This window comes from Triticum urartu, chromosome 7A (genome assembly GCF_056163025.1).
Source record: "Triticum urartu cultivar PI428250 chromosome 7A, HENAU_Tu73, whole genome shotgun sequence".
NCBI lineage: Eukaryota > Viridiplantae > Streptophyta > Magnoliopsida > Poales > Poaceae > Triticum > Triticum urartu.
The window spans coordinates 508,597,824-508,624,566 of record NC_141879.1 but is presented as its reverse complement, the minus strand read 5'-3'; positions in this window follow the sequence as shown (position 1 = coordinate 508,624,566).

Genomic DNA, 26,743 nt, shown 5'->3' with positions numbered 1-26,743 from the left:
GTAGAGCAAGAACAGAATAATGCTATCACTACATGCATATTTGGCTGGTGGAAAGCTCTATGGTTATAGTTTTGCGAAAAGCCAATTTTTCCCTACAACAAAGGAATAGATTTTAATTTTAACTATCATGGTAGTTGAAATATCATTGAGAAGGTTCCTCCAACTCAATCCCAATTAAGGTAATTAACAACCCAACAATATTAGTTTAGAGTGGTGAGATACTTAAGATACTCCAAGTACTAGATACTCAAGATTGTCCATAACCGGGGACACGGCTAACCATGATTAGTGTATACACTCTGCAGAGGTTTGCGCACTTTTCCCCACAAGACTCGATCTCCTCCGTTGATTTTCTCGCACTACGGGGTGTTTGAGAAACGGATGACCGAGACACAGTCTTTCAGAAACATTAACTCTCTACTCCGGGCAGACCATACCAAACCTACAAACCCACTACCTGCTGATCCACCTCTTCAAGAGCTTCACGTAACTTACTCAACTATGCTAGAGCCCATAATAGCTTGTGGCTGCACACGGAAGTTTCTAGCATGAATAATCTCAGTTCCCTTTGAGCCTTGGTGGCGGTCCATAGGAAGATCACATGGGTACTCCAGGATTTCCAAAAATACAGGCAACACTGGGTACTCCAGGTGCCTCAATCCACCCAGATGTGTATTTAAGTTGCCACCTTAAGTTGAACCATTAATTAACAATCTCACATCTGTCATGGATTTCACTCACCCAAACCACGTCTACGAGCATAGCATAGCAATATAAGCAACGTGTAGAAGTAACTCCCAGGGGTTTGAATGTAATAGGGCAATAGGTTCTACCTCATCAACTACTTCCCAACCCACATGTTAATGACATCCTAACCATGCAATGTTTGAGGATTGGAACTAATGCATAAAAACTGGGTGATAAAGGGGTATGATCAAAGTGTTACTTGCCTTGCTGAAGAACCGCGTAACCTAGCGACTCCAAATAACACGCTTCGCACTCGGGGAACTCTATCGCAAACAAACAATAGCATACATAAGCAATCAAACAAATAAACACGGTTAAATCTCAGATAAGAAGACCTAACCAGAAAGTTCAACTTAAGAACTCTGGTTTGCAAAAAGAATCAAATCAAACGGAGCAACGAAACTCAAACGACGAAAGAAACACGATCCGTTTACTAATCTGGACCTAGGTCAAATTTCACAGTAGAAAAAACTTGTGCAAGTTGGTTAAACGAAAAGAGGGTCTCAAGACAAAGATCTAGGCGCTTGAATCGCCTGATTCTGACTAACGAGTGAAAATAAAAACTAAAACGAAAATCAGATCAGAAATCGCGATCAGAAATAATCGCAGATTAATCTGATAAAAGAAAACTGACGAACAGGATAACGAATGAGTGTTCGTTATTTGTAATTAACAAGCAAAAACCGTTCGTCAAAACGAACGACCGGACGAACGTCCGCTAAACGAAAAACCGAAGAAAAACCGGCGAACTGAAAAAAACGACTAGGGTTTTCTAACGAAAACCGATCCGTTTTTCTAAAAAAAACCAACGGCGCTAACCTCGGCGAGGTCCGGCATGGCGGGGCTCCGGCGAGGGGCGGCGCGGCGCGGGGCGGCGGCGGCGCCGGCAGCAGCGGCTGGCGGCGGCTCCGGGCAACGGCGGCGTGGTGGCTCGTCGGCTTTGGCGGCGGGTCGGCGGCTCACGGTGGGGTGGGGGCTCCAAGGGCGGCGGGGGGTGCGGCTTTAAAGGGGGCGAGGCGGAGGTGCCTTGGGGGAGGGGGCACGGCGCGAGGGGAACGGGAGTCCGAGCTGGACTCCTTGTCGGCGGTGGCGGCGGCGCAGTCCCGCTAGGAGATGGCGGCGCGGGGAGGTTGGGCCGGCGCTGGGCTTCGGCCCAGCTAGGCCTAGGCGCGTTTTTTAAATAATTCCGCCGAAACTCAGAAAAATCCTAGAAAATAAAATAAAATTCTAAAAATGCCAAAACAAATTTTCTTCGTCTAAATAAAATATTTAGAACGAGATGAACATTTTCTTGGCCCTAAAATGAAAATTTGAAAACATGCAATTTTTCTAATGCAACCAAAATTGCAAATAAAATCCAAATAAAAGCAAAATTTGATTTTAATATCTTTCCTCCAATATTTCATTTATTTTGGAGAAGTCATATTATCTCCTCTCATATATTAATATGAAATATTTTCGGAGAGAAAAATAATTAAAACCAAAATCCTCGTTTCAATATTTGATATAAGTCAAATATGGAATCTGGGAAATCCCCAACTCTCTCCGAGGGTCCTTGAGTTGCTTAGGATTTCGAGGATCGCGAGATGAAATGCAACAAAACATGATATGAAAGAATGATCTATGTATAACATTCCAAATTGAAAATTTGGGATGTTACAAACCTACCCCCCTTAAGATGAATCTCGCCCTCGAGATTCGGGTTGGCTAGAAAATATGTGTGGGTGGTCCTTGCGGAGATCATCCTCTCGTTCCCATGTGGCTTCGTCCTCGGTATGGTGGCTCCACTGAACTTTGCAAAACTTGATGACTTTGCTGCGGGTGACTTGACTAGCAAACTCCAAATTCTTGACTGGCTTCTCTTCATAAGTCAAGTCATTGTCCAACTGAATCGCCTCCAAGGGTACGGTATCTCTTAGTGGTATGTCGGCCATCTTAGCATGGCACTTCTTCAACTAGGAAACGTGAAACACATCGTGAACTCCTGACAGTCCTTCACTTCAGGTAACTCCAACTTGTAGGCAACTTCTCCCATCCGTTCCAAAACACGATATGGTCCTACAAATCTCGGGGCTAACTTTGCCTTAACTCCAAAACGTTTCACTCCCCGCAAAGGTGATACTCGCAAATATGCTCTATCTCCAATTTCATAGGTTACCTCCTTGCGTTTCAAATGTGCATAACTCTTCTGCCTGGACTGGGCTATCTTCTGTCTATCCCGGATCAGTTTAACATTCTCCTCAGACTCTTTGATCAAGTCTGGTCCAAACAACTGTCGGTCTCCAACTTCATCCCACATCAATGGTGTTCTACACCTTCGGCCATACAGAGCTTCGAACGGTGCCATCTTCAGACTAGCTTGGTAACTATTGTTGTATGAGAACTCTGTGTAAGGCAGATTGTCATCCCAACTAGATCCATAATCTAGCACACATGCTCTCAACATGTCCTCCAGAATTTGGTTGACTCTCTCGGTCTGTCCATCTGTCTGCGGGTGAAATGCTGTACTGAACTCCAATCTGGTTCCCAAGGTCTGGTGCAGCTGATGCCGAAACTTTGAGGTAAACTGTGTCCCTCTATCCGATACGATGGTCCTCGGAACTCCATGCAGACATACGATCCTAGTCATATATATCTTGGCCAACTTTGCACTAGTATAAGTTGTTTTCACTGGGCTAAAGTGTGCCACTTTGGTTAAACGGTCAACTACTACCCATATAGAGTCGTATCCTGATTTGGTCCTAGGTAATCCGGTGATAAAATCCATGCCAAGTTTATCCCTCTTCCATTCGGGTATCGGCATAGGCTGTAGCAATCCTGCTGGCTTTTGATGCTCTGCCTTCACTCTCTGACATACATCACATACGGCCACATACTCGGCGATATCCTTCTTCATCCCTGTCCACCAGAAACGTTCCTTTAAATCCAAATACATCTTGGTGTTCCCGGGGTGTATCGAGTATGGTGAGTCATGTGCCTCCTGAAGTATTAACTTCCTAATCTCTGCGTTATTGGGCACATAAACACGGTCCTCAAACCATAAGGTGCCGTGCTCATCCCCATGAAAACCTTTGGCCTTTCCTTCGCTCATTTTCTCCTTTATCTCGGCAATCTCTTTGTCATCCTTCTGAGCTTCTCGAATCTTTCCCAACAATGTAGACTATACCTCCATTGTTGCAACAAAACCTCTAGGAACAATCTCCAAACGTAGTTCCCGGAGATCCTCTACTAACTCCTTCGGCAATCCCGTGCTTATTAGGGTATTAGCATAGCTCTTCCGGCTCAAGGCATCTGCTACGACATTGGCCTTTCCTGGATGATAATGAAGCTTCATGTCATAATCCTTTATAAGCTTCAACCATCTTCTCTGCCTAAGGTTCAGCTCCTTCTGGGTGAAAATGTACTTCAAACTCTTATGATCCGTATACACATCACAATGATTTCCAATAAGGTAATGTCTCCAAGTCTTCAACGGATGCACTACGGCTGCTAGTTCCAAATCATACGTGGCATAATTCAACTCGTGCGGTTTTAGTTGTCGTGAGGCATACGAAACAACTCTTCCGTCCTGCATAAGCACACTTCCAATTCCTAAGCGAGAGGCGTCGCAATACACTTGAAAATCCTTGCGTATATCCGGCAGTGTCAGCACTGGGGTTGTAGTCAAACATTTCTTTAGCTCCTGGAAACTTGCCTCACAATCTTCTGTCCATTTAAAATTGTTATCCTTCTTCAATAATTCTGTCATGGGCTTCGCAATCTTGGAAAAATTCTCAATGAATCTCCGATAGTATCCCGCGAGTCCAAGAAAACTGCGGATCTCGCTAACTGAAGTGGGTGCCAACCATTCAGTGACCGACTGAACCTTGGTGGGATCTACTGCTATACCTTCTCCTGATATAACATGTCCAAGGAATCCGACTTCCTTCAACCAAAACTCGCATTTGTTGAACTTGGCATATAACCGATGTTCCCTGAGTTTCTCGAGAACTAAACGCAAATGCTCCTTGTGTTCCTCTTCATTCCTCGAATATACCATTATATCATCAATGAACACCACAACAAACTTATCCAAATACTCCATGAACACCTTGTTCATCATGCTCATGAAATAGGCAGGGGCATTAGTCAGTCCAAACGACATGACCGTATACTCGTATAACCCGTACCGTGTGGTGAAGGCTGTCTTTGGTATATCCTTCTCTCGTATCTTCAACTGATGATATCCTGATCGCAGATCGATCTTCGAAAACACCTTAGCTTCTTGCAGCTGGTCAAACAGATCATTGATCATCGGCAAAGGGTACTTGTTCTTAAGCGTTACCTCGTTCAAGGCCCGATAATCAACAACCATTCTTAGGGATTTATCCTTCTTTTCAACCAAAAGCACTGGGGCTCCCCATGGTGATAAACTCCGTCGAATGTAACCTTTCTCCAATTACTCCTTGATCTGTTTCTTAATCTCCTCCAGATCATTCGCGGACATCCTATAGGGTCTCTTGGATATTGGCCCTGTGCCTGGTAATAGCTCTATCAAAAACTCGATATCTCGATCTGGTGGCATGCCTGGTAACTCCTCTGGAAAAACATCCGGATAATCCTTTACTACAGACACTTCCTCCTGAACAACTCCCGTGAGGGTATTTACTTGGCTACTTCTGGGTGCATGCCTAGATATATACTTGATCCTTTTTCCCTCCGGGGTGGTGAGACAAATTGACTTACTAACAAAGTCAATGCTTCCTCCATACTTTGACATCCAGTCCATTCCTAATATCACATCTAATCCTTGTGACTCCAAGATTATTAGGTCGGACGGAAAAACATGGTTGCCAATGGTTAAGGGTATCTGGTCGCACCATCGACTAGCCATATACTCTGCTCCAGGTGAACTTACTAACAGAGTGGTCCTAAGGGTTTGGGCCGGTAGTTTAAACTTATCCACGAATTCCCTTGATATGTATGAATGCGATGCACCAATATCAAAAAGAACGAGAGCGGTAAATGACTTAACCAAAAACTTACCTATAACCGCGACTGGCTGCTCTTCAACCTCCTCCATGTTAACGTGGTTTACTTGTCCTTTGTTGAATGGATTGGGCTTCTTCCCAGTGCCCCCGTTTCCGTTTCCATTCTTCCCTTCAGGGCACTCCGTGGCATAGTGTCCAGTCTTCCCGCACTTGAAACAAGTAATGTGGCTTAGGTCCCTCTTGGTGGGTGTGGCTGGATTGGGGCGGTTCTGATTGTTGCTTGCTCCATTCCCATTTCCATTCCTTGTGCCAGTATGATTATGGTTACTTCCTCCATTATGGGTGTGGCCTCCATGGTTATGAACAAGTCCTCCCGAGTTCGGGGTTAGGCGAGGCTTCTGCTGAGCTCCTGAGTTATACCTCCCTTATCCATACTTCCTCTTACGTCTCTCAATCTGCTGTTGCTTCCCTTCAATCATAAGAGCCTTATCTACCAACTCCTGGTAGTTGGTGAATTTTGCCACCATCAACTGCATACTCATCTCATCATTCAGCCCTTCCATAAACTTCTCCTGCTTTGCGGTATCTGTGGCCACATCATCAGGGGCATAGCGAGATAACTTGCTAAACTCATCCGCGTACTGAGCCACAGTACGGTTCCCCTGGCATAAGTTGCGAAACTCACTCTTCTTCAAATTCATGGCTCCAGTGGAGACATGGGCTGTACGGAAAGCTTGCTGAAATTGGTCCCATGTCACCGTGGCTATAGGGTAGGTGACAGTGTAATTCTCCCACCATGATGCTGCTGGTCCATCCAACTGATGTGCGGCAAAATGCACCTTCTCAGCATCAGTACATCCTGTAGTGGTCAACTCCCTTCCAATATTGCGGAGCCAATCATCTGCTACTATAGGCTCGGTGCTACTGGAAAACACCGGCGGTTGCAACCTCAGAAAACGGGCTAAGTTGTCAACTAGTGGTGGTGGTGGATTGTTGTTGTTGCCCTGATTCTGAACTAACAACTGCATCAGGGTATTCTGCTGCTGGATCAACTGAGTGAGCTCGTGTGGGAATGCAAATCCGGGGTCATGTCTCAGAGGCATCTGATGGGTTTAGAGGGGAGAGATTAGAATAGAATGAGGTCTAATGAGAAAGCACTACCCATATGCACATGAGACAAACACAAACATTTCACTCAATCAATCAAGCAAGGCATACAATCGATCTAACTATCGCAAAAGTGCTCGGACTACTCTATTTACATGGTGGAATACTACTACTGATGTGGTGGTCTACTAAAAATATTCCTCGGTTGCAGACTCCATGATATCTGCTCCAGCTTCGTCTTCAAAGTCATCATCTCTTAGGTCAGAGTCGGTGTCGTCGATGATGATGTAGTCCTCCGGGCGAATCTCCTTGGGTTCTTCATCTTCTTCTACTGGTGTGGGGTCTCCCATAAATAGTCCGATCTTCTTAATCAGGTCATCATTCTTCTCCAGTAGTGTCGCAATTTCCTCCTCATATCCATCGCGTGTATACTTAAGTTCTTATTCCACCTTGATGATCCTTGTCTTCGCCTTCTTCAAATCTATCATGTCTTCGCACATCTTATTCTCCTGGCGTTGAATGTGCTGGTTTAGTTCCTGAATGAATGCTGCAATTGATCTATCCTTCCTGGTGCTGATCATCTCCCATTTCTCGTCTCGGCGCCGACAAATCTGGTAGATAGTGTCTTTAAGCTCCTTTTGATCAACTTCTCCAATGCGTCCCATGGTGATGTGAGCTGCCATACTCTTTCCTAAATGCCAGGTTGGTGCGTCGAAGGAAAACTCTATAGGTTTAGTGATTGGCATGAAGGTCCTTCCTGGAACTTGAACTTGAATCATCCATCGCTCCTCTTCTGGCGAAGTGGTGTTGTAGGTCCCGGTGAAGCTTGGTATTCCTATGTTCAGGTACCTAGCGACTTCCTTCAAGTGTCGTCCAAAAGGTGCTTCTTCATCCGGTTGTGTAAACTTGTTCCTTGCATCCGCCATCCTAAAGAGTAGAAAACGGAGAGGAGTCAGAAGTGAGAAGAGAATAGTGATCTATGGCTTTAGCTTAGTGGTCGTGTCCTACACTCAGCGTGTGCTCTGATACCATCTTGTAGCGACCCGACCTCAAACGGTCATGTCTCTGTGCTTCAGTGTCATCCCTGGATCGGTAATACTGACACACACAGTACTCGAGGATTTATAACAGAGTAGCAATCACACACTTATTACATCGAATGTCTCCAAAGAGAACTTATTACAATATATATGGCTTAAGGCCATCTACTATGATAATAGCGGAAGGCTTGGAAGATAAAGTGAGTCCATCAACTCCAACGGCAAAGCTGAGCTGCACGGCAACGACCTAACGAACCTTACTCCTCGTCTGAGAAGTCTGTAACATAATACGTTGCAGCCCGAAAATGGGTCAGCACATGGAATATGCTGGCAAAATAACACAGTAGAGCAAGAACAGAATAATGCTATCACTACATGCATATTTGGCTGGTGGAAAGCTCTATGGTTATAGTTTTGCGAAAAGCCAATTTTCCCCTACAACAAGGGAATAGATTTTAATTTTAACTATCATGGTAGTTGAAACATCATTGAGAAGGTTCCTCCAACTCAATCCCAATTAAGGTAATTAACAACCCAACAATATTAGTTTAGAGTGATGAGATACTTAAGATACTCCAAGTACTAGATACTCAAGATTGTCCATAACCGGGGACACGGCTAACCATGATTAGTTTATACACTCTGCATAGGTTTGCGCACTTTTCCCCACAAGACTCGATCTCCTCCGTTGATTTTCTCGCACTACAGGGTGTTTGAGAAACGGATGACTGAGACACAGTCTTTCAGAAACATTAACTCTCTACTCCGGGCAGACCATACCAAACCTACAAACCCACTACCTGCTGATCCACCTCTTCAAGAGCTTCACGTAACTTACTCAACTATGCTAGAGCCCATAATAGCTTGTGGCTGCACACGGAAGTTTCTAGCATGAATAATCTCAGTTCCCTTTGAGCCTGGGTGGCGGTCCATAGGAAGATCACACGGGTACTCCGGGATTTCCAAAAATACAGGCAACACTGGTTACTCCAGGTGCCTCAATCCACCCAGATGTGTATTTAAGTTGCCACCTTAAGTTGAACTATTAATTAACAATCTCACATCTGTCATGGATTTCACTCACCCAAACCACGTCTACGAGCATATCATAGCAATATAAGGAACGCGTAGAAGTAACTCCTAGGGGTTTGAATGTAACAGGGCAATAGGTTCTACCTCATCAACTACTTCCCAACCCACATGTTAATGACATCCTAACCATGCAATGTTTGAGGATTGGAACTAATGCATAAAAACTGGGTGATAAAGGGGTATGATCAAAGTGTTACTTGCCTTGCTGACGATCCGCGTAACCTAGAGACTCCAAATAACATGCTTCGCACTCCGAGAACTCTATCGCAAACAAACAATAGCATACATAAGCAATCAAACAAAGAAACATGGGTAAATCTCAGATAAGAATATGTAACTAGAAAGTTCAACTTAAGAACTCCGGTTTGCAAAAAGAATCAAATCAAACAGAGCAACGAAACTCAAACGGCGAAAGAAACACGATCCATTTACTAATCTGGACCTAGGTCAAATTTTACAGTAGCAAAAACTTGTGCAAGTTGGTTAAACGAAAAGAGGGTCTCGAGACAAAGATCTAGGCGCTTGAATCGCCTGATTCCGACTAACGAGCGAAAATAAAAACTAAAACAAAAATCGGATCAGAAATCGTGATCAGAGATAATCGCGGATTAATCTGATAAAAGAAAACTGACGAACAGGAGAACGAACGAGCGTTCTTTATCTGTAACCAACGAGCGAAAACCGTTCGTTAAAACGAATGACCGGACGAACGTCCGCTAAACGAAAAACCGAAGAAAAACCGGCGAACCGAAAAAACAACTAGGGTTTTCTAACGAAAACCGATCCGATTTTCTAAAAAAACGAACGGCGCTAACCTCGGCGAGGTCCGGCACGGCGGGGCTCTGGTGAGGGGCGGCGCGGTGCGGGGCGGCGGTGGCGCGGGCAGCAGCGGCGGGCGGCGGCTCCGGGCGACGGCGGCGGCAGTGGCAAGAGGCGGCGGGGCGGCGTGGCGGCTCGGCAGCAGCGGCGGGCGGCGCGGCGGCTTTGGCGGCGGGGCGGCGACTCGCGGCGGGGTGGGGGCTCCAAGGGCGGCGGGGGGTGCGGCTTTAAAGGGGGCGGGGCGGAGATGCCTTGGGGGAGGGCGCACGGCGCAGGGGGAACGGGAGTCCGAGCCGGACTCCGTGTCGGCGGCGGCGGCGGCGCAGTCCCGCTAGGAGACGGTGGCGCGGGGAGGTTGGGCCGGCGCTGGGCTTCGGCCCAGCTAGGCCTAGGCGCGTTTTTTAATAATTCCGCCAAAACTCAGAAAAATCCTAGAAGATAAAATAAAATTCTGAAAATTCCAAAACAAAATTTCTTCGTCTAAATAAAATATTTAGAACAAGAGGAACATTTTCTTGGCCCTAAAATGAAAATTTGAAAACGTGCAATTTTTCTAATGCAACCAAAATTGCAAATAAAAGGAAAAATTTATTTTAATATCTTTCCTCCAATATTTCATTTATTTTGGAGAAGTCATATTATCTCCTCTCATATATTAATATGAAATATTTTCAAAGAGAAAAACAATTAAAACCAAAATCCTCGTTTCGATATTTGATATAAGTCAAATATGGAATCTGGGAAATCCCCAACTCTCTCTGAGGGTCCTTGAGTTGCTTAGGATTTCGAGGATCACCAGACGAAATGCAACAAAACATGATATGCAAGAACGATCTATGTATAACATTGCAAATTAAAAATTTGGGATGTTACATTGGCACACGTTTTCGTCGTGATTCTCCGGTAGAAACTTTGGGGCACTCTTTGAGGTTTTATGTGTTGGTTGAATAGATGAATCTGAGATTGTGTGATGCATATCATATAATCATACCCACGGATGCTTGAGGTGACATTGGAGTATCTAGGTGACATTAGGGTTTTGGTTGATTTGTGTCTTAAGGTGTTATTCTAGTACGAACTCTAGGGCTGCTTGTGACACTTATAGGAATAGCCCAACGGATTGATTGGAAAGAATAACTTTGAGGTGGTTTCGTACCCTGCCATAATCTCTTCGTTTGTTCTCTGCTATTAGTGACTTTGGAGTGACTCTTTGTTGCATGTTGAGGGATAGTTATGTGATCCAATTATGTTAGTATTGTTGAGGGAACTTGCACTAGCGAAAGTATGAACCCTAGGCCTTGTTTCCTATCATTGCAATACCGTTTATGCTCACTTTTATCATTAGTTACCTTGCTGTTTTTATATTTTCAGATTACAAAAACTATTATCTACTATCCATATACCACTTGTATCACCATCTCTTTGCCGAATATCAGGACCCCGATTCCAAGTCACATCGATCTAGCCGGTAACACCTCATATCACTTTGCGGCCTCACACACGGTATTCCCACGGGTGTCGCCTTACCATGGCCCGGGACCGTTTGCGCCTTTTGGCTCACGTATATGATAGTGTCGCTAGCATCCATATGACAGAGAACCCGGGCCGACATGGCTAGTCGTGAACCCAAAGCGGCACTAACCTATGGGGACATGCATACATGAATCACATCGAGCATGTCGGTCATCAACGTGTGAATCCGGGCTGTAGCACTGGGTTAACAGGACTCCAGGAACCCAGGCTGTAGCAGGCTAGGCAGGACTCCGGATGTCACCACGTGACATTTCCCTGAAGGGACAGACACAGGAACGAAGTGAAACACATGCCGGCCAGTCAAGTATCCTGAGCAGTAGTACTGGGATAGCAAGACTCCGGTGAACCGGGCTGTAGCGGACTACTATGGCTCATGGAAGCACTAGACTACATTTACCCATAAGAGAGGCTGCCAAGGATAAACAACTAGATTGTCGGATCCCACACATACCAAGCATTTAATCATACACACAACATGCTCGATATGTGTAAATACAACATGGCATCACAACAAAACTCTACAACTCAAAGTACTTTATTTAAAGGCTCCGGAGAGCCATACATAACATGTTCATATAGGTAGGGGTCACATGACCCGACACTCAAGCCATACAAGCATACAAGCACATGCAGAAGCAAACTAGTATGAGTACATACGCTAGAAAGAAAGAAGGCTTGACGAACCCTGTCTATCTACATAGGGCCCTCCATGGCCAGAATCACCACCTGGGTGGCAAGTCACTCATCGACGTCGAGGTCTACGTAAAACCCGTCGGAGGGGGTGGTGTTGCCATCTGAAAACAGTAATTAAAGCAACATGAGTACAAAGGTACTCAGCAAGTCTTACAATAGATCCTACTATACATGCTCATTCTCAAGAAGGTGGTGGAGTTATTGCAGCAAGCCAGCTTTGACTCTTGGCTAAGCTATCCTACGAGACACCACTAGTACAATAGTTTTCGCACACGAGTCCACTAATCACCAACACAATACTCCACCGAGGATCCTCCCTCGTCATCCTACGAGAGGGCCATCCTCGGTACTCACACTTATCTTGAGTCTTTTAGTAGTAACCATTAACTTGTCTATGAATTGTATAGGCAACCAAGTAGTCCTTTACCGCGGACGCGGCTATTCGAATAGATGATGTTAACTCTGCAGGGGTGTACTTCTTCACACACGCTCTCACCACTTACCGTCGTTTACACGACATGTACTCGGCAACCCTCAAGCGGAAGCCCAATGAGGGTGTCGGCCACGGCCTACCTAAACACTCGAGTCTCTAGTCCAGGTTTATCGCCTATACAGGTTCCATCCGCAGGGAGTCCGGCCGAGGTTTCCACATACGGCCCCGCACAATGTGAACAGGGTTCCCAAGACACCAAACGGGTGACTCGGTATACCATGCCACGGTGTATCTACCGCATCATAGCCCACCCCTAGGGTCAGCGCTACGCACGGCCACCAACACATAAACTAAAAACACTAGAAACTAGTTGCAACTCCTGGACAGAGTACTAGGGTGATTAAGAAGCCGAGAGGGTCCATTTGTTTCGGGCCCAATGTATGGCAGTAACTGATTCTTGAATCACACATACAGATCTCAGTTCTTAAGGAGGGACTCGATGAAACAACCCACCATGTACTCCTACATGGCCTCTCATCGATACCTTTACCAAATCATGTTCAACACATCCCTCACATTACCGATGTAATCATTTCACTCTAGCCCATCACCCAGATGAACTAGACCTGACACAACTCTAAGCATAGCAGGCATAGCAAGGTAGGAAACACATACATGGCTCAATCAACTCCTACACATGCTAGTGGGTTTCATCTAGTTACCGTGGCAATGATAGGTCATGCAGAGGATAAGGGTTCAACTACCGCAGCACACGGTAGTTTGAAACATTGTTGTCTTAAAGTAGTAAATGAGAGCAGGAGCGAGAGCATGGGATTGTATCGATATGATCAATGGGGATGCTTGCCTGATGGAGTAGTAGTAGGGTACTGCCCTTTAGTTGGATACTCAAGAATATCCTCGGAGGCAGAACCTACCACGAAAGACATCACAGAACACAATCATAACATGACAATATGCAACAATATGATGCATTCTATGACATGGCAATATGAGGTGTCCTGCCTAATGCATTGTGAAACAAGCTGGTTTGAGTCTATTTGAATCAAGGATTCAAATGAAAGCTTATGTTCTTAAGCCATATAAGTGCAGTAGCTTGTGTCACCTAAACAGAAAGGTTAAAGTGTTTTGTCATGCATGAAACCATTACAGATGCAAAGATTGAATTTTTTTGATCAAATTTCATATATAACTCTTTGCATTTGGAGTTACAGATTAAAAGTTGTGAATTTTTGAAGTTTGTAGTATTTTCTAGAATTTCCTATATAAGAATAATTCCAGTAATTGAATTATTATGTCAGCATTGCGTCAGGGTGACGTCCGTGGTCAACGGGGCCGGTCCAGTTCAAACCTGACCAGTGGGACCCGCGTATCAGTAGTTAATTAATTAACTAAATTTGGTTAGTGCTAATCTAAGTTAATTAGCAGAGCGGTCCCACTTGCCATAGACTCAGGGGAAGTCAACCTGGGCCCACACGGGGTCAACCAGGGTCAAACGAGGTCAATCTCGCCGGCGAGGCCAGACGCGGCGGGGCAGTGCGGGTTTTGTGCTCCGACGACCAAATGGATGGCGGAGAGCATCTACGCGTAGCTGGGAGCAAGTCGCGTCATTGGGTGGCAGAGGTGGAGCTCGGGGTGGCCGGAAACGTCGTCGGCGACGAGCTGTGCGGCTGCCGGAGCTCGGGTGAGGTCGAACCCGAGGCTACGGGGATGGCGAGGCACGTGGAGTGGTGCTACGGGTTCCTACGAGTGCGGTGAGTGCGTTGGTCATGGTGGTGTGGCCGGTGGGTGGCCGGAGTCACGTCGGCGACGAGCTCGGCGGCGGCGGGTCCGGGTGAACATGGTGCGGTGCATACAGTGCAGGAGAGAGTTAACGGAGAGGGGGAGGACGGAGCTGAGCTCACGGCGGTTGCAGCAAGCATCGAAGCGGGCTCGGGGAAGGCCGGAGCTGAGCGGGGCGACGATGGCGATCTCGGCGGCCGGAGTTGGGGAAGACGGGGTCGGGGGCGACTCCAGAGCGGGCGAGCGCTCGGGGCTCGGCCTGCTCGACGTAGTCGACGACGGCGGAGTGAACGGACACGGTGATGCGGCACGGGGACGACAACGGACGCGGTTATCACGGTGGTGCGGGCGCGGCAGCGCCGGCCATGGTGCGGGAGAGCGAGGGAGAGGAGCTGGGGAGGAAGAGGCGTGTCTACGAGCTCGGGGAGAAGTGGGTGACCGAACCAGGGCAGCAGAACGGCGAGGGGAGGAAGCAGGGCGGCGGGCAGCTGCGTGGCGCGCGCTGGTGCCGGCATCGAGCACCTGCCTGCCTGGCCAAGCCAAGCAGCTCGCTGGAGCGATGGCTGGGCTGGGCCGGCCAGGAGGGCCTGCTAGGTGAGCGCGAGGTAATCCTCTACTCTCTCTGCTTTCTGTTTTTCTTTTTATTTATTCCTGTTCTGTGTTTTGAAATAGTAAAAATACTATTCCATTTAGGAAAAACCTGAAAATATTCAGAGGCACATTTGAAAATATTCTCAACAGCCTAAAAATACTTTCAAAATTATTTGGGCATTTTAAAATATTTATAGGATTTAAATTGCCCAAATGCAAATAGTAATGAATTAATCCAATGACCTTATGTGTCCTAGAAAAATGTGAACCCACTTTGTCTGAGGTTCTAACCCCAAAACAAAAAGGGTGGACTATTTAGAAGGGCATTTCAGGTTCATTGAAAAAGATTTTAGTAAACCCTAGTTGTTTCCAAGGGGTGCTGGGGGTTCTGTCATCCCCATTTCAGTTTTCTGGAAAAGAAGACATGATGCAAAACTCTAATGCATGAACTAGCTAGGGTGTGACAACTCACCCCCACTCAAAAGAATCTCGTCCCGAGATTTAGGATCCGTTGGGAAGAAGGTGGGGTAGTCAAGTCGAAGGCGATCCTCCCTCTCCCAAGTGGCTTCTTTTTCAGAGTGGTGTGACCATTGAACCTTGAGAAACTTGATGTTATGGCATCGAGTGGTACGCTCGACTTGATCAAGGATACGAACGGGATATTCCCGATATGTGAGATTATCTTGAAGATCAAGAGTTTCATGGTCCACTCCACGGATAGGATCCGCGAAGCAACGCCTGAGTTGAGAAACGTGGAAGACATCGTGAACTCTGGAAAGATGCGGAGGTAGTTCCAATTGGTAGGCAACTTCTCCTCGTTTGGCAAGAATGCGAAAGGGTCCAATGTAACGAGGAGCCAACTTGCCTTTGATACCGAAACGATGGGTTCCCTTTAAAGGAGTAACCCGAAGGTAAGCCGTCTCGCCGGCTTCATAAGTCATGAGCTTATGTTTGCGGTCATATTGGCTCTTTTGACGAGATTGGGCTGTTTTCAATTTCTCACGAATAACGCGAACCTGCTCTTCTGCTTCCTGAATCATATCCGGGCCAAAGAGTTGTCTTTCCCCGGTTTCTGACTAGTTAAGAGGCGTTCAACATTTTCGTCCATAGAGAACTTCGAAAGGAGCTTTGCCCAAGCTAGCTTGATAACTATTGTTATAAGCGAACTCCGCGAATGGAAGGCATTTCTCCCAATCCATTCCAAATGAGATGACAGAAGCTCGGAGCATATCCTCAAGAATTTGATTGACTCGCTCTACTTGACCACTTGATTGGGGGTGGAAGGCGGTGCTAAAGGAGATACGAGTTCCCATAGCATTTTGGAAACTTTCCCAAAATCGTGAGGTGAAGAGACTTCCACGGTCTGAGTTAATTTCCAATGGGACACCATGAAGAGACACTATTTGGGAGATGTATAAGTTAGCTAGCTAGCTAGCAGTTATACTCTCACGAACAGGTAGGAAGTGGGCTACTTTGGAGAGACGATCGATCACGACGAAGATAGCATTATTCCCTTTCTTGGTCCTGGGAAACCTAGTAATGAAATCCATACTGATTTTATCCCATTTCCATTCAGGAATAGCCAAAGGTTGAAGGGTGCCAGCAGGCTGTTGATGCTCTGCTTTAACACAACGACAGACGTCGCAACTAGCAATGTATTGAGCAATTTCTCTCTTCATCCTAGTCCACCAAAACCTCTGGCGTAGGTGTTGATACATTTTAGTACTACCGGGATGAATGGTGAGAGGGGATTCATGAGCTTCCTTAAGAATCATCCGCCTCAGGTTTCGTGCTTTGGGAACCACTAAGTGGTTTCCAAAGTATACGACACCTTGATCATCAACGGAGAAACAATTCACGACTCCTTTCTTAATGTTTCTCTTGATACGGGAGATTCCCGGATCTACCTTCTGTGCTTTGATGATCTGATCTGTAAGGGTAGGTTTCGCCACCAGGGTGGATAGGAATCCTCGAGGAACTATGTGAAGGTTAAGCTTACGAAATTCCTCGTGGAGAAGTGGTTGACTTTGTTGTAACATCAGGTTGTTACAATAAGATTTACGACTTAGCGCATCATCCATGACATTGGCTTTGCCCGGGGTGTAAGTTATTCCTAAGTCGTAATCCGAGATCAACTCGACCCAACGTCTTTGCCTGAGATTCAAATCCGGTTGGGTGAAGATATATTTCAAACTTTGGTGATCAGTGAAGATCTCGCAACGATTACCGAGAAGGTAATGTCGCCAAGTTTTAAGTGTATGGACTACAGCTGCAAGCTCTAGATCATGTGTGGGATAGTTTTCCTCATGTGGGTGTAATTGCCGTGAAGCATAGGCAATTACCTGATGATCTTGCATGAGTATGCAACCTAGTCCTTGTTGCGAGGCGTCGCAATAGATAATAAAGTCCTTGGAGAAATCTGGTGGTACCAGTACGGGAGCAGATGTCAGGCGTCTTTTCAGTTCCTGAAAGCTGAACTCACATTGTGAGGTCCACTCGAACTTTTTATCTTTCTTGAGGAGTTCAGTTAGAGGTTTAGCAACCTTGGAGAAATTCTCGATGAAGCGGCGACAATAGCTCGCTAAGCCAAGGAAGCTCCGAACTTGCTTGACCGTTTCAGGTGGAGTCCAATCAAGGACGTCTTGAACTCGCTTGGGATTGACAGCAATACCCTTACCAGAGATTACATGGCCTAGATAGGTCACTTCTGGCAACCAAAATTCACACTTGGAGAATTTGGCATAAAGGCGATACTCTCGAAGTTTCGTCAATACCAGCCTTAGATGTTCGGCATGTTCTTCCTCACTCTTGGAGTAGATGAGTATATCATCGAGGTATACCACGACGAATTTATCCAAATACTCCCTGAAGACCGAGTTCATTAACCGAGAGAAGGTGGCTGGGGCATTGGTTAAACCAAAGGACATAACGGTGTACTCGTATTGGCCATAATGAGTAACAAAAGCCGTTTTGCGAATGTCCCCGTTTTTGATTTTGATTTGATGGTAGCCCAACCTCAAATCCATTTTGGAGAAGATCGAGGATCCAGCGAGCTAATCATACATATCGTTGATCCTGGGGAGCGGATACTTGTTCTTGATAGTGACCAAGTTGACAGGTCGGTAATCTACAACCATCCGATCCGTTCCATCCTTCTTCTTGACGAAGAGGACGGGGCAAGTCCAAGGAGAAGAACTAGGACGGATGAAACCCTTTTTCAAGGACTCATCGAGTTGAATCTTAAGCTGGCTAGTTCTAAGGGTGCCATCTTATAGGGTCTTCTAGAAATTGGGACGGTTCCTGGAACAAGGTCTATCACAAACTCGACATCCCTGTCAGGTGGAACACCTGGCAGTTCTTCTGGAAAGACATCCGTGAAGTCTCGGACTACCGGAATATCTTCAAGGTCTGGAAGGGGGTTGGCATTTAGGGAGTAAAGCTGGCGCTTGGCCACTCGAGTTAAGACATTGACTGTCTTGCCCATTGGGTGAGTAAGTTGAACGGTTCTAGTGGCACAATCAATCTTAGCATAATGAGCTGACATCCAGTCCATACCCAAGATGATGTTTATGTCCGAGGATTTGAGAGCTATTAAGGATGCAAGGAAGACAAGTCTATCGACAAGAATTTCATTCCCATGGCTTACTCTAGAAGTTTGCCATTTGGAACCCGGAGTTTGAATTACCATGGAAGTGGGCATGTCACAGAATGTGATGTTATGCAATCGAGCATAGCTCTCAGATATGAATGAATGAGATGCTCCAGTATCGAAAAGAACAGATGCCGGATGGCAATTAACAAGGAGCGTACCAAGGACGACGTTAGGATCATCATGAGCCTCCTCAGCTGAGACATAGTTGACATGGCCACGTGTAGTGGTGGCTGGCTTGGCGTAGAATGTCTTTCCCGCTGGCTTACCACGGCCAACGGACTTTCCAGACTGGTTGGGGTTGTTGTTCTGGGGACACTCTCGACTGTAGTGACCCGGCTCTCCACACTTGAAACATGTCACAACATTAGGGCATGGAGCAGCATTAGCAGCGGGGCCACCATAGGGCTCAGGCGGTGCAAACTGCTGGTTGGGACGAGGCGCCTCAAAGGATGGCCTCGGGGTGAACCTGGGTGGCAGCGCTGTGCTTGGAATCCACACCTGGCGCTTCTGAGATCAGAGCCGGGTGAAGAACCAAAATCACGGGAGTGCTTGCGTGAAGCGTCATAGTCAGTCTGGCCTGTCTCAGCACTGATGGCCTTATTGACCAACTTCTGGAAGGAGGTGCACTCATGCAGACGGAGATCGCGGCGAAGCTCGGGGCTAAGTCCCTTGCGGAACCTTGCCTGCTTCTTAGTGTCGGTGGATACCTCTTCAGGAGCATGACGTGCTAAATTTCCAAACTCACGGCTGTATGCATCCACTCTGCCTTGGGTGAAATTGCAGAACTCTTCCCTCTTACGATCCATGAGACCTTCCGGGATGTGATGCTCACGGAAAGCCTCACTGAATTCAACCCAAGTAGTGATTTGGCCGACCAGGCGCATAGCCTCAAAGTTTTCCCACCAAAGGCTAGCAGGGCCTTCGAGGTGATAGGCAGCATAGGTAACCTTATCAGCTTCGGCTACGTTGGCAGAATGTAGCTTATGGGTGATGCTGCGAAGCCAATCATCCGCGTTGAGGGGCTCGATGGAATGATTAAACTTTGGTGGGTACAACTTGATAAAGTCATTGATTGACACCAAGTCGTTTCGCTGGTGACATCCAGTGTTCTTCTCAATCCACTCCAGCAAGCGGTTAGTCTCACGCTTGTTTCTTTCTGCCTCCAGCATAACTTCGGCCAGAGAAGGCGGGTGAGGCAGATTCTCATCCCTAGTTGCACTAGCTTCCCCCTGCTCCGGTGCAGCAGGGTTCCTGCGGGTGTTGACCATCCTAGGAAAAACAAGACAATGGCTTAGACAAGGATGGCACAATCTTGGCAAAGAAGTGCGGAATGTAATGGATAACATGGAATGCTGAGATGTTCATTGCACGACATGGTAATATAGAAACTGCCATATATATACCATCGGTCATACACACCGTACATAGTTTAGTACAAGCCCAGGCTAGAGTACAACTACGGTGAAAGACGTTACATCTCATCGGAGGCATTCCAAGCTCCTATACATTATTTTCCTACACCTCCGGAACGTGATACACACTAAGTCGTATCCCATGGTCACGCAGGACTATGGAGAATACAACTATTACAGTACTAGTGAAACTACTACTAGCTCAGACAGCTCCGTAGTAATCCTCATAAAAGTCACCACCAAAACCTCGGAGCGGAACATGATCATCTAGGAACAGACGGTCCTGTGGAGCTTGCGGGCCATAGGGACTCGGATGTGGCCTTGGTCCCACAAACGGTGGCAGACGGGGACCACGAGGAGGGGTGATGCCTCCTACATCACGCCAGTCCATACAATCTGGCAATCCAGACCGTACGGGGTACAGGTCCCTTATGTCCATGTATCCCGCCTACACAGCAGGTGCAAACCGAGTCAAAGTGGCCCAGTGATCAGAACGAGAGTTGAAGAGCTCCATTCGCAAGGCCCGATTTTCGCGGTCCTTGTCCTCGAGCATCTCGGCAGTGGTGCGGAGTAGTGACTCCTCATGTGTAGAGTCATAGTACAAAGCCTGATAGTAATCGTGTGCTCCAAGGAGTGAGGCTGGCATGTAGCGAAAATCGGTGTTCTGGAGCAAGGCAGTTCTGGCTCGAATGATAGTCATCATTGAGTAAGCTGCGTCCTGCACGGACATCTCAATAGTAACCCCAAGCCCATAAGAGCAGTGGAGGGGTTCAGTGGCTCTAGGATAAGAGGGATATATCCTGACGGTACAAAGGTATTGGCTCTGGTTGAAGTCTTGGAACTGCTCCTCGACGGTATACTCAGGATACCATCGATAACCTGTCTCGACCATCACTCGAACCAACATGGCCGTGTGACCGGGTACATCGAGGCACCGAGTCAGACGAACCACTTGGTTCTGGGAATGGGTGCCATCTGAAAGCACAGAATAATGCAAAGGCATTAGAATTTTCTAAGAGAAATCGGACAGCATAACGACTGTAAATGCTCAGAAAAAGATTTGAGACATTCAAAACAGTTTGCAAAACCACTCAACAACATCATATCAAGGTTCTGGTTCAATTGACAACATACTACAAGTAGTGGAAACTGTACTGAGGCTTGTAACAACAATCCTATAAGCTACTACGGATTAGTAACACGTGAACCGGATAGAGAGAAGAGAGCCTAGTCCTTAACCCACGTAGAATGAGAAGAGAATGACTCAGATCAGAGGGCATAAGGTAAAGGAGTAAAAGAGCCTTACGTTCCCTCCCACAATCAATTCCCCTACATATAAATAAAGCATCTCTAGACTCGACATCGACCAGTTTGGCTCAACGAACCTACAGGCAGTCCGGCTCTGATGCCAACGCTGTCAGGACCCCGATTCCAAGTCACAACGATCTAGCCGGTAACACCTCATATCACTTTGCGGCCTCACGCACGGTATTCCCACATGTGTCGCCTTACCATGGCCCGGGACCGTTTGCGCCTTTTGGCTCACGTATATGATAGTGTCGCTAGCATCCATATGACAGAGAACCCGGGCCGACATGGCTAGTCGTGAACCCAAAGCGGCACTAACCTATGGGGACATGCATACATGAATCACATCGAGCATGTCGGTCATCAGCGTGTGAATCTGGGCTGTAGCACTGGGCTAACAGGACTCCGGGAACCCGGGCTGTAGCAGGCTAGGCAGGACTCCGGATGTCACCGCGTGACATTTCCCCGAAGGGACAGACACAGGAACGAAGTGAAACACATGCCGCCCAGTCAAGTGTCCTGAGCAGTAGTGCTGGGCTAGCAGGACTCCGGTGAACCGGGCTGTAGCGGACTACTATGGCTCATGGAAGCATTAGACTACATTTCCCCATAAGAGAGGCTGCCAAGGATAAACAACTAGATTGTCGGATCCCACACATACCAAGCATTTCAATCATACACACAACATGCTCGATATGTGTAAATACAACATGGCATCACAACAAAACTCTACAACTCAAAGTACTTTATTTAAAGGCTCCGGCGAGCCATACATAACATGTTCATATAGGTAGGGGTCACATGACCCGACACTCAAGTCATACAAGCATATAAGCACATGCGGAAGCAAACTAGTCTGAGTACAGACGCTGGAAAGAAAGAAGGCTTGACGAAGCCTGTCTATCTACATAGGGCCCTCCATGGCCAGAATCACCACCTGGGTGGCAAGTCACTCATCGACGTCGAGGTCTACGTAAAACCCGTCGGAGGGGGCGGTGTTGTTGTCTGAAAACAGTAATTAAAGCAACATGAGTACAAAGGTACTCAACAAGTCTTACAACAGATCCTACTATACATGCTCATTCTCAAGAAGGTGGTGGAGTTATTGCAGCAAGCCAGCTTTGACTCTTGGCTAAGCTATCCTACGAGACACCACTAGAAAAATAGTTTTCGCACACGAGTCCACTAATCACCAACACAATACTCCACCGAGGATCCTCCCTCGTCATCCTACGAGAGGGCCATCCTCGGTACTCACACTTATCTTGAGTCTTTTAGTAGTAACCATTAACTTGTCTATGAACTGTATAGGCAACCAAGTAATACTTTACCGCGGACGCGGCTATTCCAATAGATGATGTTAACCCTACAGGGGTGTACTTCTTCACACACTCTCACACCACTTACCGTCGTTTACACGACATGTACTCGGCAACCTTTAAGCGGAAGCCCAAGGAGGGTGCCGGCCACGGCCTACCTAAACACTCAAGTCTCTAGTCCAAGTTTATCGCCTATCCAGGTTCCATCCACAGGGAGTCCAGCCGAGGTTTCCACATACGGCTCCGAACGATGTGAACAGGGTTCCCGAGACACCAAACGGGTGACTCGGTACACCGTGCCACGGTGTATCTACCACATCATAGCCCACCCCTAGGGTCAGCGCTATGCACGCCCGCCAACACATAACCTACAAACACCAGAAACTAGTTGCAACTCCTGGACAGAGTACTAGGGTGCTTAAGAAGCCGAGAGGGTCCATTGGTTTCGGGCCCAATGTATGGTAGTAACTGATTCTTGAATCACTCATACAGATCTCAGTTCTTAAGGAGGGACTCGATGAAACAACCCACCATGTACTCCTACATGGCCTCTCATCGATACCTTTACCAAATCATGTTCAACACATCCCTCACATTACCGACGTAATCATTTCACTCTAGCCCATCACCCAGATGAACTAGACCTGACACAACTCTAAGCATAGCAGGCATAGCAAGGTAGGAAACACATACATGGCTCAATCAACTCCTACACATGCTAGTGGGTTTCATCTAGTTACTGTGGCAATGATAGGTCATACAGAGGATAAGGGTTCAACTACCGCAGCACACGGCAGTTTGAAACATTGTTGTCTTAAAGTAGTAAATGAGAGCAGGAGCGAGAACATGGGATTGTGTCGATATGATCAATGGGGATGCTTGCCTGATGGAGTAGTAGTAGGGTACTGCCCTTCAGTTGGATACTCGAGAATATCCTCGGAGGCAGAACCTACCACGAAAGACATCACAGAACACAATCATCACATGGCAATATGCAACAATATGATGCATGCTATGACATGGCAATATGAGGTGTCCTGCCTAATGCATTGTGAAACAAGCTGGTTTGAGTCTATTTGAATCAAGGATTCAAATGAAAGCTTATGTTCTTAAGCCATATAAGTGCATTAGCTTGTTTCACCTAAACAGCAAGTTTAAAGTGTTTTGTCATGCATGAAACCATTACGGATAGAAAGATTGAATTTTTCTGATCAAATTTCATATATAACTCTTTGCATTTGGAGTTACAGATTAAAAGTTATGAATTTTTGAAGTTTGTAGTATTTTCTGGAATTTCCTGTATAAGAATAATTCCAGTAGTTGAATTATTGCGTCAGCATTTCGTCAGGGTGACGTCAGTGGTCAACGTGGCCGGTCCAGGTCAAACTTGACCTGTGGGACCCGCGTGCCAGTAGTTAATTAACTAATTAAATTTGGTTAGTGCTAATCTAAGTTAATTAGCAGAGCGGTCCCACTTGTCATAGACTCAAGGGAAGTCAACCTGGGCCCACACGGGGTCAACCAGGGTCAAACGAGGTCAATCTCGCCAGCATTTAGCCGCCGGTGAGGCCAGACGCGGCGGGGCAGTGCGGGTTTCGTGCTCCGGCGACCAAATGGACGGCGGAGAGCATCTATGCGTAGCTGGGAGCAAGCCGCGTCATTGGGTGGCAAAGGTGGAGCTCGGGGTGGCCGGAAACATCGTCGACGACGAGCTGTGCGGCTGCCGGAGCTTGGGTGAGGTCGAACCCGAGGCTACGGGGCACGGCGAGGCGCGTGGAGTGGTGCTACGGGTTCCTACGAGTGCGGTGAGTGCGTTGGTCACGGTGGTGTGGCCGGTGGGTGGCCGGAGTCACGTCGGCGACGAGCTCGGCGGCGGCGGGTGTGGGTGAACGTGGTGCGGTGCATACAGTGCAGGAGAGAGTTAACGGAGAGGGGAGGACGGAGCTGAGCTCACGGCGGTTGCAGCAAGCGTCGAAGCGGGCTCGAGGAACGCCGAAGCTGAGCGGGACGACGATGGCGATCTCGGCGGCCGGAGTTGGGGAAGACGGGTCGGGGGCGACTCCAGAGCGGGCGAGCGCTCGGGGCTCGGCCTGCTCGACGTATTTGACGTCGGCGGAGCGAACGGACACGGTGACGCGGCACGGGGACGACGACGGACGCGGTTATCACGGTGGTGCAGGCGCGGCAGTGTTGGCCATGGTGCGGGAGAGCGAGGAAGAGGAGCTGGGGAGGAAGAGGCGTGTCTACGAGCTCGGGGGAGAAGTGGGTGACCGAACCAGGGCAGCAGAACGGCGAGGGGAGGAAGTAGGGCGGCGGGCAGCTACGTGGCGCGCACTGGTGCCGGCGTCGAGCACCTGTCTGCCTGGCCAAGCCAAGCAGCTCGCTGGAGCGATGGCTGGGCTGGGCCGGCCAGGTGGGCCTGCTAGGTGAGCGTGAGGTAATCCTCTACTCTCTCTGCTTTCTGTTTTTATTTTTATTTATTCCTGTTCTGTGTTTTGAAATAGTAAAAATACTATTCCATTGAGGAAAAACCTGAAAATATTCAGAGGCACATTTGAAAATATTCTCAACAGCCTAAAAATACTTTCAAGATTATTTGGGCATTTTAAAATATTTATAGGATTTAAATTGCCCAAATGCAAATAGTAATGAATTAATCCAATGACCTTATGTGTCCTGGAAAAATGTGAACCCACTTTGTCTGAGGTTCTAACCCCAAAACAGAAAGGGTGGACTATTTAGAAGGGCATTTCAGGTTCATTTAAAAATATTTTAGTAAACCCTAGTTGTTTCCAGGGGGGTGCTGAGGGTTCTGTCATCCCCATTTCAGTTTTCTGGAAAAGAAGACATGATGCAACACTCTAATGCATGAACTAGCTAGGGTGTGACACCGAACTAGTGCACCTATACAATTTACCATTGTATTGGGTGTGTTGGGGACAGAAGGGACTCTTTGTTATTTGGTTGCAGGGTTGCTTGAGAGAGACCATATTCATCCTACGCCTCCTACGGATTGATAACCTTAGGTCATCCACTTGAGGGAAATTTGCTACTGTCCTACAAACCTCTGAACTTGGAGGCCCAACAACGTCTACAAGAAGAAGGTTGAGTAGTAGACATCAGTACGCTTACGCGAGACTGGTTCTACCGACGTGCTTCGCACACAGGTGGCTAGTGGGTGTCTGTTTCTCCAGTTTTAGTTGAATCGGATTCAATGAACATGGTTCTTTCTGTAGATCAAAAAGCAATCACTATACCGCGTTGTGGTTTTTGATGCGTAGGTAAGAACGGTTCTTGCTCAGCCCATAGCAGCCACGTAAAACTTGCAACAACAAAGTAGAAGACGTCTAACTTGTTTTTGCAAAGCATGTTGTGATGTGATATGGTCAAGACGTGATAAGATATAAATTGTTGTATGAGATGATCATGTTTTGTTAAAGTTATCGGCAACTGGCAGAAGCCTTATGGTTGTCCCTTTATTGCATAAGATGCAAGTGCCATGTAATTGCTTTACTTTATCGCTATGCGATAGCAATATTTGAAAAAGCAATAGTTGGCGAGACGACCATGTGATGACACATTGATAGATATCAAGATGATGGAGATCATGGTGTCACGCCGGTGACGATAGAGATCATGACGGTACTTTGGAGATGGAGATCAAAGGCGCAAGATGATCATGGCCATATCATGTCACATATTTTGATTGCATGTGATGTTTATCTTTTATGCATCTTATTTTGCTTAGTTCGGCGGTAGCATTATAAGATGATCTCTCACTAAATTTCAAGGTATAAGTGTTCTCCCTGAGTATGCACCATCGCGACAGTTCGCCGTGCCGAGACACCACGTGATGAACGGGTGTGATAAGCTCTACGTTCACATACAACTTGTGCAAGCCAGTTTTGCACACGCGGAATACTCGGGTTAAACTTGACGAGCCTAGCATATGCAGATATGGCCTCGGAACACTGGAGACCGAAAGGTCGAGCGTGAATCATATAGTAGATATGATCAACATAGTGATGTTCACCATTGAAAACTACTCCATCTCACGTGATGATCGGACATGGTTTAGTTGATGTGGATCACGTGATCACTTAGATGATTAGAGGGATGTCTATCTAAGTGGGAGTTCTTAAGTAATATGATTAATTGAACTTAAATTTATCATGAACTTAGTCCTGATAGTATTTGCATATCTATGTTGTAGATCAATTGCTCACG